We start from the raw sequence: 10,265 nt of genomic DNA, 5'->3' as shown, positions 1-10,265 counted from the left end.
AGATTGAAGACCAGAACACAGAAGCCACATGTCTAAGGTTATACAGCTACTGTCCAAATGGCAAAGCAGGGGGTAAACGCAGGCCTTAGTCTCCAAGGCCGGCATTGTTCCCACAGGCTGCTGAATATCAGATGAACGGCGGGAATAGTTTACTTTTAAGGACCCTTTCAGCTCAGAGTCCTTTATTATTTTTTCCATTATATGTTGAATTTTATTATTTCTACAAAAACTAACATTTGAAGTATTTCATGCTATTCTCTCTGAAAAAAGAAACATTTCAAATAAAAAACAATAGTTTTGGGGCACCTGGCTGCCTCAGTCAGTGGAGCATGTGACTCTTGATCTTGGGGTCTTGAGTTTGAGCCCCACACTGAGCAAAGAGATTACTTAAAAAAAAATAATAAGATAAAATAAAATAACAATAGTCTTTTTAAAAAATCCATTATAGGCCAGTTTAATTAGAATCACCACCACCTTTGAAGAAAAACGCTTAGAATTCATGTGCTTGTTTTAGCTAAACAGAGAATGCTTTTGTGTAACTGTGTTTTGTAAGATCCGTGTTGTCCACCTACCGCCTGTTTCATAAAGGACCTATGATTCCCCTGCCACGCTGGGGTATTTACCTATGGGGACTCCACACATCTGTGCCTAAATGAGCAGCTAACATTTCGCTTTCTTGAGACACAAAATCCATCTCAAAAATTTAAAAATCGGATCTCTGTTTTAAAATGTAAAATGTGCACTGCTAAAAAATGAAATTGCATATTCAACTTCTGAAAGCTCTACGATAAGATTATATCAAGCGACACGAATATTTTCCTAAAAAAAAAAGATTTTAATTTTTCCTGGATGGTGATAGAAATCATTTTTATTTCTGTCGAATCCACCCAACTGTAGCCTCCTAGGCCACAGCTGTTTTCAGCTATGTCCCCAGCACCTTCTGGAGAATTACGTGGTCATGCTGATGAAAAATGCAGATTTCTGGTCCTATCCCAAAGCACTTTTCTAGTTTGGGCCCTGGGACTTTGCAATTTGCTACACTTTCCTTCTCACTCCCAGGATGATACTTATGCATGCTAAGTTTAGATCATCAGCCTGGAGAACAGTTTTGTTTTGTTTTGTTTTTTAAAGTAATCTCGACACCCAATGTGGGGCTCAAAACGCATGATCCCAAGATCAAGAGTGGCATGGCTGTACCCCCTGAGCCAGCAGGCGCCCCTTCATCAGCCTGGAGGACAATTTAATCTTAGTTTCAACACCACTAACCACGCAGGGGGCTTCGTACTTCATTTTCTGATGATGACCATACGATGTCTACCGAGCTCCTGCTTCTAGACCCCTTATAGTTAGAGCTAGCCCAGCCCCTGCTTACAGACCGGTCCCCACCTAGGGTCTCGGAAAAGTCTTGTACACGTCCATGGCCAGAGATTGGCATTGAGAATGATGATTCCGTGACTTCAGTATTTATTCTGGTCCCTCTCTTGTTCTCTCTGTTTGGTACAAAGCTCCAGGGAAGGGAGAGGGTGCATACTGTGGGACCCCCCGTTACTTCTAGGGGGCCCACTTCTCACTAGTTAGTTGGTTCATTCCTCAAAGTGTATCATACAGCCCTTGCACTGACTCCCCCCTCCTCTCCCCCAGATCTACACAAAGACACTGGTCAGGCAGGATTTTAGGCTTGGGCAATATTTATATTTTTAAAAAGATTTTATATCTATCTATCTATCTATCTATCTATCTATCTATCTATCTATCACAAACCAGGGGAGGGGAAGAGAGAGGGAGAGAGAGTCCAAAGCAGACTCCCTGCTGAGCATGGAGCCCTACACAGGGCTCAATCTCATGATCCTGAGATCATGACCTGAGCGGAAATCAAAAGTCAGATGCTTAACTGACTNGGGGCGCCTGGGTGGCACAGCGGTTAAGCGCCTGCCTTGGACTCAGGGCGTGATCCCGGCGTTGTGGGATATATCTATCTATCTATCTATCTATCTATCTATCTATCTATCTATCACAAACCAGGGGAGGGGAAGAGAGAGGGAGAGAGAGTCCAAAGCAGACTCCCTGCTGAGCATGGAGCCCTACACAGGGCTCAATCTCATGATCCTGAGATCATGACCTGAGCGGAAATCAAAAGTCAGATGCTTAACTGACTGAGCCACCCAGGCGCCCCAATATCTATTTTTTGATTGAAGAGTGAAGTATTAATTGTTATATCCAAAACAGACTGTTTCAGGTCTTCAAATAGATCTTAGAACTCTCTCTACACTTTACACTATTTCCTGTAGCTAAATTGCCATTCAATTTAAAATATATCATCAAGTCATCACCTGCAGGTATGGCAAACCCACACCTCGGACCAGAAATCCTTCAAGTTTTGGGTCTCATATTCCAAAGGAAAAGGTACAGACACCAGGGGCCTCCAATCCAGTTCTCTCTGACCTGGTGAAGGCCCCTGCGCGAGGCCAGGGCCTCCGTTCACCTGCCACTGATTCCTCAAACCACACCTTCCTTCAGTGCCAAATACAGAGTCTCGTGCTGTCCCCTGCCTTTCTCAGCTCAGAATTTCTGGAGCAGGGAGCACACTTTTATCTGTGACCTCTCTTTATGCAGAATAAACTATAAGTCAAACAATCCTTTTTATTTCTCTTCTCTCATAGCAGAACTTTAACGCCTGCATTATCCACAGTGCTATTTGGGCGGGCATGACTAGCTCAAAGCATCACGTTCCCTTCCGAGATGCAAGTCACTGCCGGCAAGCAGCTGTCCAGCCAGGGACCCCAGGTCTCAGCTTCCGGCGCGTGTGCGAGGGACCCTGTGGCAAGTTCTCACTGCCAGATCTGGGGCAGAAGTGATGTGTGAACCCACTGGCTAAGCTGGGTAAGTTCCTGAAACACAGCCTTTCATCTCTCTAACTGTCATCTGGCTGCAGTCAGAGGATCCCATGGAGATGACAAGGGGGAGTCACAAGCAGAAGGAGCCTGGAACCTGAGGTGAAATCGAGGTAACCATTTTAGAAGACAGCTGGGCAGGAGAGCTGCTTGGCCAGAAACAGCCACTTCAAATTGGCGTGAGAAATACCTTTAGTGTGCTAAGTGACTGAGACTTGGGATTGTTCGTTATAGCAGCTAGAGCCAATGACTGACTCATACAAGCATCTTCCTTAGAGTGAGGTGTGAGGACGAGAAAGACAGGGCACCTGGGTGGCTCAGTTGGTTAAGTGTCTGCCTTCAGCTCAGGTCATGATCCCTGGGTTCTGGGATGGAGCCCAGTGTTGGGCTCCCTGCTAGGCAGGGAGCCTGCTTCTCCCTCTACTCCTCCCCCTGCTCATGATCTCCCTCTCTCTCATGCTCTAATAAATAAATTATAAAAAAAAAAGACAAAGCAGGGGTAAAAGAAGGGACAACACTGTGGGTCACATACGTAAGAATAACATGCCTAATCAGAAACCCCAGGGCCACATCCTCTCCAACAATTGTTTCTTACCTTGACTATTTTTGCCATTCTAACTGGCATAAGGTGGTATCTCAGTGTGATTTTGATTTGAATTTCCCTGATGGCTAATGATCTTAGACATTTTTTCATGTGTCTGCTAGCCATTTGTATGTCTTCATTGGAAAAGTGTCTGTTCATATCTTCTGCCCATTTTTTGATTTGTTTCTTTGTTTCTCGTGTATTGAGTTTGAGAAGTTCTTTGTAGATCTTGGATACCAGTCCCTTATCTGTGGTGTCCTTTGCAAATATATTCTCCCATTCCGTGGGCTGTCTCTTAGTTTTTTTGACTGTTTCCTTGGCTGTGCAGAAGCTCTTTATCCTGATAAAGTCCCATAAGTTCATTTTATCTTTTATTTCTCTTGCCTTTGGAGATGTGTCGTGAAAAAGGTTGCTCTGGCCGATGTCATAGAAGTTGTTGCCTATGTTCTCCTCTAGAATTTTGATGGATTCCTGTCTCACATTGAGGTCTTTCATCCATTTGGAGTTTATTTTTGTGTATGGTGTGAGAGAGTGGTCAAGTTTCATTCTTTTGCATGTAGCTGTCCAATTTTCCCAGCACCATTTATTNGATGGGTAGTAAGGAGGGCACGTATTGCATGGTGCACTGGGTGTTATATGCAACTAATGAAGCATGGAACTTTACATCGGAATCCGGGGATGTACTGTTTCGTGATTAACATAATATAATAAAAAAAATTAAAAAAAAAAAGAAACCCCAGGGCCTAGAATTCCACACTTTGTGTGCAGAATCAGCCTCTCTCATTGTCCTGCCTAGACTCACACTGCTCAACTCTAATTTTACCAAGTTGCACTGCGCCGGCCAAGCAGTATGCTTAGAGACAAATGAGTTTGAGTCCCTTGAATCTCTTGTGCCAGCATAGTGCTCACCACATAGAAGCATTGGATACATGTGAAGTTGGATAGTTTGAGGGTCAGGCATGAAATGAGATACGGCATAAGTTAAGTGTCCAGACAGGGCAATGGAAGGAGAAAATAGAACAGCTAATTTTGCTTACATATAGTCTATGTCAGTTGTTAGTAAAGAAAGGCCACTGTTTCTGGATGGTTCTCACAGAACAAAGACCTGGGAACTCCCAGGTTTCCCCAAATCCTGACTCTTAATCTCATGGTCTTTTCCATCCAAGTCACCCTGTGCGGGTCGCCTTCCCTCCTCCCCACCCCCCACATCCCTGCAGCATAGTCACATCCTCCCTCCCCCACAGCATGTGGGCTTCTAACTCCATGAGGATGTTCCGGATCTCCCTGCTTGATTGCCAGCCCCCACACCTCACCCAGTGCCCTTGGCCCTGAACACTCTGCTGTGGCTCCTGGGACCCAGAGGGAGGAAACCAGCGCCCCTTTCTCCAGCGGAAGCACCTGACACTTTTCCCTGCTGCGTGTGCATTCCAAGCTCCGGCTCTGGGGAGGCTCTTCTGGGAGCAGGCTTTGGGCGAGGCCCCGTGAGTCAACCGGTCCTCTCAGGGGTCAGGCCTGGGTCTGGCCTATGCTTTGGAAAGCATTAGGGACAGTTTATATTTCAAACATATTTCGATACACTTCAACATGCTTCGCGATCTTCAAGATGAAAAGGCGATTCCAGAGTATTCTGTAAAATTGGGTTGGAGGTGGATCAGCGGGTTTATTTCTCAGGCTGCTTCCAGATTCTGTCTCTTGAGCAATTCTCCACTACTCGGTTCTGCCCCTTGAGGGCACCAGAGACTGCTTTACTGTACAGAGACCAGCCCCTAGAAGGAAAGCAGACCAGTTCTGGGGAACCAGGCAGCAATCTGCTGTGAAGGGTGTTCGGCCTGCCAGGGAAGCCCTACAGAGTTCTGCGCGGCAGGTAGATAATAGCCAGGTTACTGGGATCATGAAAGGACCCAGAAGCCCAAGTTTCAGCTCCAGCTATTCTATCAGCTAGCTGTGTGGCCTTTCAAAAGTCACTTAACTTCTCTGGGCTTTGGTTTCCTCCTGTGCAAAAGGATGGGGTGGAAGGAGCTAACCCAAAAGGTATCTTCTTTCAGTGTTTTAAATTGCTCTAAATAGTAAGGGAAGGGGCCCCTGGGTGGCTCAGTCGGTTAAGCACCCGACTCTTGATTTCAGCTCAAGTCATGATCTCAGTGTTGTAAGATCTAGCCCTGTATCGTTGGGCTCCTTACTCAGCGAGAGTCTGCTTCTCTCTCTCTCTCTCTCTCTCTTCCTCTCTCCCTGTCTCTCTCTCTCAAATAAATAAATCAACCTGTGATAGTAAGGGGAAATGGGGATAGCACAGATTCGTATTTCCTTGAACCTTTGACTGTGTCCCCGTCCTGGGCTCGGACCCCCATGGTGACCAGCAGCAAGCATGGCAAGATGGCTGTGACGGAGGTGACGTCAGAGCTGTGAATGACAACACGGAAATGGGGAGACAAACTGGAGGTGGAAATCTCACAAGGTCTCCCTAATCCAGGATCTCAGCCAATGGTGGGAGCAGGATCTGGAGAAAGATTAAATAACCTTTGTATAACCATCCCAAGCTGCCTAGCGGTGTATGGAATAACAGCTATGAAGCTCAGTGTAACCCAGACCTGCTCAGGGGCATGCCTGTCACTCATCTGCCCCGTTGCAATGTGGGCAGTTGTCTCAATAGTATTCGGAGGCCCACATGAGCTTTCCTTGATGATGCATTTTCACTCCTGAGTTATGCATGATAGTTCGAATCATACCAACTCATTGGGGCAGGGAGACGAAACGCATGCATGTAGCATTGTTCCTGAATAAATGAATGAGTGAATCAATGAATGGGAGGGAGAGTGAATGCTGAGTGTCAGTCTTGGCTGTGAGGAGAGTAGGGGCAATTCTGATTGAGGCATAGCCCTCTGGGGTGTTAGTCTCCAGCACCTGAGCAGAAAAAACATGGTGGCCTGTCAATGGGGTGTGGTTCACTGCCCCCAGGGGTGCTTGTATGTAGGTTAGACTCAGAGTCCGGGGAGTGGCAGAGGAATCAAAAAAGACTCTCTCTGTGGGAAGACCACATTACCACTCTGCTGGGGCAACATCAGACATTTCATTCCTTGTTTTGTAGGGGTGTCATGTGGGACATGGGTCAGTCAAGCAAGACAGAAGTCTGGGGAAGAAGATCTCATACAGAGAGACATCAAGGCCGTGGGATCCCTGGAAGCCTTTCTGAGAGGCCGTTGTTGTCTCAATGTTCAGAGTTCACCACACTTCCTGCGGAGCCATGAGGAAGACAAGGACCCTGTCTTTGGTCTTGACTTTGCAAATATGCCCCTTTCTGGAAAGTCCCTCTCATCAAGGGAGCCATAGACAGATTTACAGTGGAGTGGGATGTGGGAGTCAAGGACTAAATAGAAGGAATGCGGGGCTCAGTCTGTTGAGTGTCCAACTCTTGGTTTCAGCAATCTCTATTCTACGTTGTCTCTCTACCTACTCTAGGTATTTGTTTATAAGTAGAATCACATAATATTTGTCCTTTTGTGATCGGCTTATTTCACTTAGTGTAATTCCTCTAGGTTCATCCATGTGGTAGCACATGTCAAAATTTCCTTACTTTTTTGGATGCCTGGGTGGCTCAGTTGGGCGTCTGCCTTCAGCTTGGGCCATGATCCCAGGGTCCTGGGATCAAGCCCCACATCAAGCTTTCTGATCAGGAGGAGCCTGCTTCTCCCTCTCCGTCTGTCTACTGCTCTGCCTACTTGTGCTCTTTCTCTGTCAAAGGAATAAATACAATCTTTTAAAAAAATTTTCCTTTCGGGACGCCTGGGTGGTGCAGTCGTTAAGCGTCTGCCTTCGGCTCAGGGCATGATCCCAGCGTTCTGGGATCGAGTCCCACATCGGGCTCTTATGCTGGGAGCCTGCTTCTTCCTCTCCCACTCCCCCTGCTTGTGTTCCCTCTCTCTCTGGCTGTCTCTCTCTCTCAAATTAATAAGTAAAATCTTTAAAAAAATTTTTTTCCTTTCTTTTTAAGGCTGAATAATATTTCACATGTGTATACACCACATTTTATTTTGTTTTTATTATTATTTTTTAGATAGAGAGTGTGTGGGGTGAGGGATGAAGGGANCTTCTTCCTCTCCCACTCCCCCTGCTTGTGTTCCCTCTCTCTCTGGCTGTCTCTCTCTCTCAAATTAATAAGTAAAATCTTTAAAAAAATTTTTTTCCTTTCTTTTTAAGGCTGAATAATATTTCACATGTGTATACACCACATTTTATTTTGTTTTTATTATTATTTTTTAGATAGAGAGTGTGTGGGGCGAGGGATGAAGGGAGAGGGAGAATCTGAAGCAGACTCCTGGCTGAGCAAGGAGCCCGAGGAAGGGCTTGATTTCACAACCCTGAGGTCATGACCTGAGCTGAAATCAAGAGTCAGACACTTACCCACCTGAGCCACCCAGGCACCCCTATTAACCCATTCATCTACTAATGCATGGGTTGTTTCTGCCTTTTGACTTTTGTGAATAATATTGCTTAAAACTTTTTTTTTAATGGAAAACTCCAAGCATATACAAAAGAAGACCAAAAAAATATAATGAACCCCCATGTATGATTATCAGCTCATCAACAATTATCAACTCATGGCCAATCCTGTTTCATTTCTATCCGCACCTGATTCTCTCATCCCGCGTTATATTCAGGCATGTCTCAAATCATACATGCCATTTCCCATTTCAAAGATGGGAAAACTAAGGCACAGAGAGGTTAATTATCTTATCAAGGTTACAGAGCTCAAGAGGGATGGGCCAAGATTTAAACTTGGGCAGCGGGTGTGGGGTGGTGCGTGGCTGTCTCAGTTGGTAGAGCATGTGACTCTTGATCTTGGTAGTGGTGAGTTCAAGCCCCACACTGGGCATTGAGCTTACTTAAAAAAAAGAGAGAGGGGGCGCCTGGGTGGCACAGTGGTTGAGCGTCTGCCTTCGGCTCAGGGCGTGATCCCGGCGTTGTGGGATCGAGCCCCACATCAGGCTCTTCCGCTGGAAGCCTGCTTCTTCCTCTCCCATTCCCCCTGCTTGTGTTCCCTGTCTCGCTGGCTGTCTCTGTCTCTGTCGAATAAATAAAAAAATTAAAAAAAAAAAAAGAGAGAGAGAGAGACATATATAAAAAAAAAATAAACTCAGGCAGTGTGACAGCTGGGCGTGTCCTCATAAGTCTTCACCACAACTCTGTGTGTGTTCACGTATATACATACAAGCATCAGGTCAACTTTGGGCAAAATAGTACATTTGGAAAAGTTTGCCTCTGGTGCCTCTTCCTACATCTTTCCCCACACTTGGATGCTGTGTGGAATTTGGAACAGACAGGCGTTGACTTTGAAGTCTTAGTTCTTAGTTCCAAGAAGAGTCCGTGGTCTCCAGCCTCCAGAGTTGTGAGAATTTAATGAGATGAGGTCAGTGTCAGTGCTGGACACCTTCCAGCATGTGACGGGAGATCATTCTGTGTACTTTGCCCTTTCCTTCCGGGTGGCCGCCTTCCCTCCACAGAAGCAGACTTCAAGAAAACACACACTGTCAGATCGTGACTCTCAGAGTTCAATGTGTCATCACTGCTGGGAGATTCGCATTGTGAAATAAAGGATTCTATACTTTTGCCTTGCAGTGTGGTGTGTGGGTGAGTATAGAACAGAGGTAGTTCGATTCCTTCTTGCCCCTGAAATCATGGACGTGACGTGTGTGTTATGTGTGTGTACAAATGTGTAAGACAGGCCTATCGACAAGCTCAGGCTTCATTCTCTACTCCAGAGCATTACATGGTCTTTCTTTTCTGTAATTGTGAGCTTTTCTTCTTCTTCTTCTTCNAGCTCAGGCTTCATTCTCTACTCCAGAGCATTACATGGTCTTTCTTTTCTGTAATTGTGAGCTTTTCTTCTTTTTCTTCTTCTTCTTCTTCTTCTTTTTTTTTAGATTTATTAATTTATTTGAGAGAGAGAGCGAGCAAGCGTGCGCGGCGGTGGGGGTAAAAAGAAAGGAAGAGGGAGAGAGTCTCAAGCAGACTCTGCACTGAGCATGGAGCCGGATGCAGGGCTTGATCCCACAACCCTGAAGATCATGACCTGGGCTGAAACCAAGAGTCAGATGCTCAACTGACTGCACCACCCAGGAGCCCCTGTAATTTTGACCTTTAAGCAAGCAACCACTTTTTCTATCTCTTTTTCCTCTTATGGGCTACAACAGGAGGAAAAGCTCTTTGTTGGGATCCTATCATTTTCTGGCCGAATAATGCAAAAGCACAGGATGGAGGTCTGAGCTCAGACAGGTCTCAGCAAGTCCTGTTCATCCCCTTCTGCCCCTCCGTGGCCAAGCCCCTTGGCTTAATTTGGGATGGGCCTGCAGAGCTCAGTGGAGAATTGAGCAGGGCTCACTGGCTGACCGCAGAGAAGTCTCGGGTAACCTCAAAACGCATCTGTGGAGGATGGTGGGGGGGCTTTACTGTCTCAAGTATATTGAGTGACAGCGAGAGTCTCTCTGGCTCTTTCCTCTGCCTGGAATGCCCTTTTCTGATCTCGCCCATGGAAGTACTATAGTCCTTTAACGCCAAGCTGAAATAGTGCCTCCCCCACAAAGCTTTCCCTATGTCCCCTCCCCCTCTGACCACCACGTACCCCTGGCTGCCATACAAAGTGACTTCTCTTACTCTGAACACTTCAAGGCACTTTTACAGCAATATTTTTGCACTAACTGAATACCAGTCTTAACTCCTGGATGGGTCAAAGTGAGTTCCTTGAAAATAGGAATCTTGGGGCACCTGGGTGGCACAGCGGTTAAGCGTCTGCCTTC

The sequence above is a fragment of the Ailuropoda melanoleuca genome, chromosome 8 (assembly GCF_002007445.2).
Source record: "Ailuropoda melanoleuca isolate Jingjing chromosome 8, ASM200744v2, whole genome shotgun sequence".
Taxonomy (NCBI): domain Eukaryota; kingdom Metazoa; phylum Chordata; class Mammalia; order Carnivora; family Ursidae; genus Ailuropoda; species Ailuropoda melanoleuca.
This window is presented reverse-complemented; position numbering follows the sequence as displayed.